Source organism: Manis javanica, chromosome 1 (assembly GCF_040802235.1).
Source record: "Manis javanica isolate MJ-LG chromosome 1, MJ_LKY, whole genome shotgun sequence".
In the NCBI taxonomy this organism is placed as follows: Eukaryota; Metazoa; Chordata; class Mammalia; order Pholidota; family Manidae; genus Manis; species Manis javanica.
In genome coordinates, this window is record NC_133156.1 from 233,647,003 (window position 1) to 233,655,796 (window position 8,794).

At 45.8% G+C, this 8,794-nt stretch overlaps 1 long non-coding RNA gene across 1 annotated transcript; it reads left to right on the forward strand.

Moving 5' to 3' along the window:
- The first annotated feature begins 97 nt into the window (after positions 1-97).
- On the forward strand, positions 98-3,412 carry LOC140844424 (uncharacterized). Its single transcript, XR_012122678.1, has 3 exons — positions 98-1,523; positions 2,233-2,593; positions 2,745-3,412. It is a non-coding gene; the product is annotated as an uncharacterized lncRNA (long non-coding RNA).
- Positions 3,413-8,794: the final 5,382 nt, after the last annotated feature.

An 8,794-nucleotide genomic window follows, 5' to 3' on the forward strand; every position in this document is an offset into this window, starting at 1 on the left:
CCCAAACACACAGATGACAGCTTCTGAGCCTGTCTGTGCACTGCGGGCAAGGGCAGGGCAGGAGGGGAGGGGAGGGAAGCTGACAAGCCCGTCATGATGCCCGGTCGTAAGTGGCAGGGCAGAGGTAAGCTACGAGACTTCAGAGCAAAGAGGAGAAAGCCATGACTTCTGCCTTCCCAGGTGGAGGGCAGCCGGCAGAGGCCAGGGATGCCCGGGCAGATAGACGTGACGTGGTCTTCCTAACATGCTCAGGAGGAAGGTGCCCCTGGAAAAGGCCACCGCCTAGGCAAAGCGCAGAGCTAGGGGAGGGCAAGTGCCCTCAGGGCGCCACACTAGTTGAGGGCGGCTGACCCCGGAGGAGGGAGAGCCAAGCGTTCCACCTTTCCATCCCCACCAAGGAAACTGGATTTGTGCCCGGTGGAACTCGGACGGACTGCAGGCCACCAGGGCGACGCGGTCAGTCCTGTATCCCCACGGTGGCCTTCAGACCTTCTGGGAGTGTGACAGAGGGCGGGTTCGGCCAGCTGGGGGGAGAGGGAGCCGCAGGCTGGCCTGGACTGTCAGAGACATGCTCCGTGGTAATGAGAGGAAATAGAAAATGTAATTAACGTGTCTGCCACCAGAAATGAGAGCTAAATCTATTACTCCTGTCCTCCGTTTCTATTATGAATTATTGTGTTTCAATTATGATTTTGAAAGTATTTCCTTGAGGAAATATGTCAGGGTTCTTGTAAAGGGAAAGAAGGAAATGGAGCCATGAAAGTTTAATTTAAGGAAGAAGAAAATGAAAGAGAATAGAAAGGCAGGGTAATTGGGGGTAGACTGCCTGGCTGTGAGCAGGGGCCCTGAGTCTGGATATTCATGGAGTCATTTCATAGCATGTTAGGAAGGAAGGAGTGGCATCTTCATCCTGTGCCCTCCCAGACTTGGGCTCCTACGCATCTGCTCTGCTGCTCCTGAGAGACCCTTGAGGAAGGAATGAGGAGGCCCTGAGGGCATGGCGGCCTGGCCCTAGCATGCTGCTGGACCTGGGGCGGGTGCAGCGGGTGAGAAATGCCTGCCTCCCCCACCTCAAAAAGCTCACAGTCTCGTGGTGAACGGGCAGAAGGCTGATAAAACAGGAAAGACTGGACAGAAAACTCCCAGTTCAGGCTGAACTAGCACGGCCGCACAGAACGATAGGTGGGAGAGCCGGGCTGGGGATGTGAATGGGTGACCGGGCTTGACTCGCTGCTCTCCGGGGAGCAGACACCTCGGTGGTCTTCAGAAAGGACGAATGCATCAAAGGGGCTTCCATCCCTCACTTACCATGTGGCCGGGAATTCAGTCAAGAACCAGGCCCCAGCCTTACCCCTGAGGACAGCACAGGCCACAGGGGAAGACAGACACGTGGTGGAACAATTACAAGGCAGGGAGGTCAGAGCTACGACGGCAACATCCACAAGGGGTTATGGGATCTCAGACGTGAGCAGTGAATCCTGTCGAGGAGGAAACCAGATTGCCAAGAGAAAGACAGCTTTGAGGTGAGTCTTAAAGGGGAGTATGGATTTTCCTGGTGGGTGGATGAGCAAAAGGGAGCAGAGAAAACCCCCCAACAAAAGCCACAGCCCATACCCAGCAAGGCAGGGTGATAGAAAGTGAGTGGTGCCTTCAGGGAGCCCAGGGTTGGTGTGGGGGTGACAGGAGAGGAAGTGGAGAGTCACACCTCACAGAAGCCAGGGTGTGTGAGGACAGGGTGGGCTGTGCCAGGGAGCTGAGTCTGATCCTGACGACACTGCGGGACTCTTGGGTGTTTTCAAGCCTGAAGGGGACATTTGAGCTCCAGGAAGACTGCTCTGGAAGTTGGTGGGGTTTGGCCGGGAGGAGAGAGAAACTGGCATTCTGGAGCCTGGTGGGGACCCTTGCTGTGCCACAAGGTACCTGCAGACAGAGCCACAGTGAGAGGACGTGCTGGGGGCCCCGCCAGGGGCCAGGGCGTCCACCCACAGGCACTGAAGGCCTCTCGGCAGGAACTTTGGTCTGGGACTAACTGCTACCGTCCGCACTTTGGGGTTAAAGCCTAGGAAACAATAGAACTTTTGAGTGTGGGACACATTATTTCTTTGTTGGAAGCTGTTCGTAATTACCTCAATCCCATCTGTTCCTGTTTTCGTGTATTGATCTTATTTGATCCCCAAAACCCTCCTCAAGAGGAATAACATGCTCAACAAGTAACATGCTCCACTTTTACAGGTAGGGAAGCTCAGCCTTGGAGAAGCTCAGCAGGTCATCCAAGAAGTGAAATGTGGGGATGGAAGTGGAACCCCCGACTTCCTCCCTCCAGAAGCAGGACAACCCCCCCACCCCTCCTCCTTCCTCCTGCACTGCCCCGTCTCTCCGGGCACTGCATCCAGGGCCCTTGATTATGAGCTCAGACCGATGCTAGACTTTGAAGCTACGCAGTCCAGGAAGCCACAGGTTTGCGCTCAAGGGAAGCACCGTCAGAGGAAGGGAAACACCCGAATGAGCCGCTCTGAAGGCAGCTGGGACTGCGATGTGTCCTCGCGTCAGTCTGCAGAGGAAGGAACACGGACCTTTGTGTCTGGAGAGTCAGGTGAGGCCTTGGGAAGGCTCTGAGGGCGAACGGGAGTTCTCTCATCGCAGAGGGCTCTCCTAAACTTAGAGCTTCGCCCCAGAAGTTAATTAGCGGAAGACTCTACCCTCATCCCAGTATAAGGCAGACTGCAATTCCCTTTCATTTGCAGCTAGTTCACAGGTTTGCTGGCTAAAACTTTTCCTGGTGACCTCCTCTGCATCTTTCTCAGACGCACTGCCTTCCGACAGCTCCGCTTTGACTGAAAAGCCCACCTGAATCCCTGCAGGTTGCTGGCAGCAGGTGTGACCTGGAACCCGGGAGCTTTTCTGCATTCATCCTCAGGACTGGAGGTCATGCCCTTTAGTAAAAGCTTTCTCAGCACCAATCCAGTCGTCCATTGAACAGCAAGCAGCATTGTGAAAAGGGACAGATGAATAATTAAGTCACTGTTTACGAGAAATTCTAATCTTAGGGCAGTTCAAGGTAAAGACAGACACCGGCCAGGGACAGCCAAGAACAACAGTGCCAGAACACACGGAGACAGAGGCCCCCAGCCAGACACTGTTTTTTTTTTCTCTAAATATTGTCGCCAAAAAAACTCAGCCAAAAAAATCTTTCTATCCCCTGGGCATCTCAGCATATCTGTAGAAATAACAGCAAAAATAATTATCTGTGACATTAGATTGCCTACTATATATAAGACATTTGCTTTTTATTTTAAACCTCATCCTACACTTCTCTCCCCCTCAAATAAATCTAAGTATTTGCTATTACAGAAAAGGAAACAGAGAGGTTGAGGAATTGGTTGAAGCCACAGTTTATAAGTGACAGAGTTAACTTAGGTCTAGGATATGAACTTAAGTCTGTCTGCTTTTCAGAGTTTTATTTTGTTTTGCCAAGTGTAGGAACTGGTTCTATAGACTGTGTTTTTGTTTATTTCTGAATCTCCTATACCTAGCCCAGTGCATCTCATGCATTTAAGGTTATGGGGATCTTTTAAAAATGTGAAAAATAGACCCTGTCTTTCCCCACAAATTGCACCTGTGCACATAAGGTTTTGCATACAGTTTAAGGGAATTCATAGACCTTTTTTTTAAGCTATCTGTGTATTTCAGGTTAAGACACCTAGATGACGCTTTTTTGGGGGGAATTGATTGAGAATCACCCTTTCAAACAGGTTGTCCTTCACGTCAGGGCCCTGTGGTCTGCCTTTGCCCCCCCTTCACCGTCCACCGGCTCTCCTCTCACACGCTGAAGGAGGACCTGCTAGTCAAGCCCCTGATCGATCTATATGGAGCAGGAGAGATTCGGAGAAGGGACATAGCCAGCTGCCTCTGATAGGTTTTTGAGGTCACTGGAGCGTCACGTCTCATTGTTAGGACATCTTACCTCTGACATCATCTGTTGCTTGGCCACTTGTCCAGAGGTCAAAGGGAGCCCTGTACCTCACATAGCCTCTTTTAACCTTACTGATGACAGAGACAAATGACAGTGAACTTAAAATTTCTCACTAGTGCCCCATCACACCCTGGTGTCACAGCTGCAGGCCTCGGACTTGACATTCCCCCTCCCTGCAGCACACTTCTCTCCCAGCCAATGCCTAGTCCTTCCAGACCAGCTTGGCAGTATCTCCTCGTGGACACCCTCTCTGGCCACTCTGCCCCCACATTCACATGATTAGTTACTGCCTTGCCCCTGCCTACCCCCACCCGCTGAGCCCTGGTGGTGCTGTGCTGCCACTAGACGTGAAGGACCTCTGGGTCCCAAGCAGGCCCAAAGCAAGTGCTGGGTAAGTGTTTGGTAAGCAGCAGAATGGACAGTTGGAGGCAGCTAGGGGACAGTCTTCTGAGGCAAAGTACCAGCAAATCTAGAAACTCCCTTAAAGAATGTTGCTGGGTATCAGACATTGCCATTTTAGTCTCTCCTACTGTGACTTTAGTGGGGTTGTTCTTGACCTGAGGTCTTGACACAGTCTTGCTACATGTTTTTCCTCAGATTCCTTAGAGTTTACCATCAGAATGGTGACCAGGAAACGCTCATTTTAAATCAAATATGCCCTTTGAGATATTCTCAGACTGGAAAGTCTATTTAAGACAGGGAATGGTCCTGGATGTATATATATTTATTATATATAATTACTATAATTGTTATACACATGGCTATCATTTATAGCCCAGCACCAGGCACAACACCACATGTTTTTGACTTGCATCTTAGTTCAGTCCTCAAAATAGTCTTGTAAGTACGATTGTCCACGTTTCAACATTAAGAAAAGTGGGACGGTAAGGGCAAGTGATTTGCTAAGCTCACAGAGCAAGCAAATCTGGAAGGATAAGTGTGTGCCTGGCTCTGTTTGGCTTTGCTCTGTGCACGGCCTCCCATACAAGGGCACAGCTTGCTCCTCTTCTGATGGGTGTGATTCACATGCCAAATGATATGCCAACACCGAATAAACTAACCTACTATTAATTTCATTATAGGGATTTAGTTAAACCCTTTAGTACACTCTGGTTAAATACAAAGTGCTCACAACCCCACATGTTAATCAATTTTCCAAAAGTAAACAGCTGTCTGTGTCCACAGATACCACACATGGATTCTTGCTGCTGCTATTACCAGCATGATTTAAAACTCATCCCATTATATGAGAATTACTTACTGAAGAGTTAATGAACTTTTATATAGAAAATTTGAAAAGAAATAACAGTTGTGAAAGTGGACAGAGAAAATCCTCCATAGTCCAATAACCCATAATCAGCAACCTTGGGCTTTGTTTTTCCTAGGTTTTACCCTCCGTCTTGTATTTTCACAAAAATAAGATTACATTCTATAGACCATTTTGTACAATGCTTTTTCGACTTTCTACCTCACAATTTCATATATTATTATAACTTCATTAACCTTATTTTCTACGTTATAATTCTAACACATATAATATGCCATCCGTTATTTTATTAGTCATCCTTTCACTACTGGATGTTTAGATTGGATGATCAACAAATCTATTCTAGCTTCTCCCTATGAAAGTATAAAGTACTTTTATTTACTTATTCAATTTCAATTTATATTTACAATGGAAAATTATGTCGGGACATGCCTTGATTTCTCACTGTCTGTACGTCTAAATGTGAACTCATCAGCTTCTTCTAGAAAAAAACAAGAAAACAAAACCTCATTGTTTCTCTTACATCTCCTCATTTGCAAGGTTAAAGGCCCCCCGTTTTCCAGGCTGTCCTGCCTCAGAAATACTCAGATAACCTGACCCCCTGCTCCTTGAAAATTCACGTCTAATCAGCCTTCAAGGTTGCTTCAGAGTCAACTGACATTGTATTTGGATCTTTCCCCCCATTTTCAGTAGTAAATGTCCAAAGTCAGGCTCCTTTATCTCATGTTTTCTTTACCAAGACCACAGTCATGACTCAAATAACTCCATATTTGCATATCATAAGCTCTTAAAGAATATGAGATACATAAATGCTGAATGAATAGTCATCAGTTACCTTGCATTGATTTTAAACATGAATCCCACCTTATTTCTCTACTCAGGCCTTTGAATATAAGAATCATTAATTAATAAACAAACCAGCAACAAGTTAGTAAGGCCTACTATGTGCCAACACTCGCCTAAGTGTTGTATGCAGTTTTCCCTTCCTGCTTTAACTGCTTCAGATACAAAGATCAGACTTCTGTTTCACAGACGGGGATGTAGAGAGACAGTATGACCTGCCCGGGATCCCACAGCCAGCTGTGGGGGCTGGATTTTAAAACTGGGTTATATGCCTGGCCCCAATATAGGTTTGTTAGATTAAATCATGAAGGATGGGGCCTGCAAGGTGAGCCCCAGTCACACCAATGTTATCTGCTTTTGTTTCTATTTGGGATCCAAGGAATATTTATTGACCATGAAGTTTAGGAAGCTAAGAGGTTCAGGAAAAAAATATTTTCTAATATTCTATCAAAAATATTTTCCAATAGGGTGTCATCATGGTTTTATCCTCTGGCCTTGCCCTGAAAGCCCCCGCTTCCAGTGGGGAAGTTTGCTGGGGTCTCAGCATGTTCTCCAGGCTCTGGGATGGGACAGGGAGGAACCAGCAGCATCAGCAGGAAATACAGGCATTTATTTCAAGACACTTGCCCTCAAATCCCGTCAACATGGCATTGGGCCGATTGTTTAATTCCCGGAGTCTTCCCTTCTGCGTGTCTAAAATAATAGCACCTATACATACGTAATGGATTTTGCTTTGAGAAGAGTTAAAGAAAATAACTGGAAATCACAACTAACCATGCCTAGCACATGTTAGATATAATTTTAACTGTGGTGACCCCAGTGACTTCCTCTTATGCAGCGATTTTCCTCGATGGTGCAAAGTGTCAGCCGCCGAACGGGACACTTGGATAGTCGCTGCTTAATGAAGTGGATCACAACCAAGGGGGAGATTATAAGCAGACGGAATAGACGTGCCAGGAAATGGGGCTAAAGACAGTGGGGAATTGGAAGTGATTTGTTATTTTTCAACCCTATGTCATGAACATTGGAAAAAACCTTAAATGGTTTGGGATTAAGAGTTAATTTTCTGATCCATGTATAACACTATATATATTGCAGACATATGTGTTCACACACCAACATCAAAAATTTCACCACTCATAACCCAATAAGTGACCATTTAGGGTATGTCTCTTGCTTTTAAAAATACATCTTAGAAGACAGTCATCATCTTCTATTCCTTATAATTAGTCAAGCAAAAACAAAACAAAATAAACCCCAGAGATCCTTGATAATAAATTGTAATGTCTGCTTTACATTGAGCTATAGGATAGTCTATTTCCCTAAAGAACTCCTTTTGGTATGAAATACATAAAACTCAGGATAAAATCTTATTAAAAATCATTTTTGCAAATAGATGGTTGATCTGGCAAAAAAAAGAGAGAAGTGCAGAGATTAGGAGAAGCACAAAACCAGAGAGGTTAGTGATCATTAGAGGTGGTATTTACCATGGCAGTATTTCCCAGTCCTGGTGGCCAGTGCCTGGGTTCAGTGCCCACACACCCAACATGCACCAGGACAAGTGAACAAAGCCTGAGCCCGAACACAAACAGGTCTCCCCAAAGCTAACACTCTGAAGGAGCTAACTAGCCAGAGAACAGCCTCCACTCCCTGAGAGAAGCTTGCAGATAATCACCTGGTCCTTCCTTGGCTCTGGGTGAAAAAGAATACCTGTGTATTTCTCAAACCACATGCTAAGATTCACAAGAGCTTGGGACCCATAGTCAATCTGCACAAAGTCCACAACTGTGTGGTTCACAAAGATGTAAAAAGACTGCAAAAGTGGCTTCCAAGCTGAAGAGAGGGATGAATGAGGTATGTGAGCCTTTCACTGTCTAACCCCTGAAGTGACATACTTCTCTTTTGCTCATTGTCTATTGGCCTAAAGCAGTCACTTGCTCCCAAAATACCTTCCAGGGAGACTTGGAAATATAAGGGTGAGAATTGGAATGGTTGGTGAATGTTATTCCTGACATACGATTTATATCTGTGTTTTGGGAGCAGTAGATACTGATTACATTTAAACCATCCTAAGTTAAATGTAAAAGTTCAAATTTCTAGGATGACCACACAGGAAAGGAAAAGAGGGTGGAACTTCAAAATTTGTAAAGGGAAAGAGATAGGGTGAAGGGGAAATTTAAAAACCTCAATCAATTCAAAAAAGTAAGACAAGAAAAAGAATAAAAGATCCTGGGTTAAAGGGAGACTAATAGAAACAAAGCAAGATGGCAGAAACAAAACCATACAGTTAATTTGGTAAACAGGCTCTCACCTCTAGTTAAAAGTCACAGACACTGGTAAATTCTAGCAAACACTTAAGAAACAATAAATACCAAATACTTCCAGAAAGTTGAAAATCAGGGAACACACCCCTCATTTAATGAGACTGTTGTGTCCTTGATACTTTGATTCATTTTCCATTGCAATGTAACCAACTACCACAGACTTACTGGCTTAAATCTATTTATTAGCTCACAGTTCTGTCAATCATAGTCTATGCAGGCTCTGCTGTGTTCTAAGCTCAGGGCATCACAGCGCTGAGATCAAGATGCTGCTACTCTTGAGTCCTCATTTGGAGGCTCAGGGAAGAATCCACCACCAAGCCCATTCAGGCTGTTGGTAGAATTCAGTTTCCACAGGCTGTAGCATGAGGCCCCAGTTTCCTGGCTGGT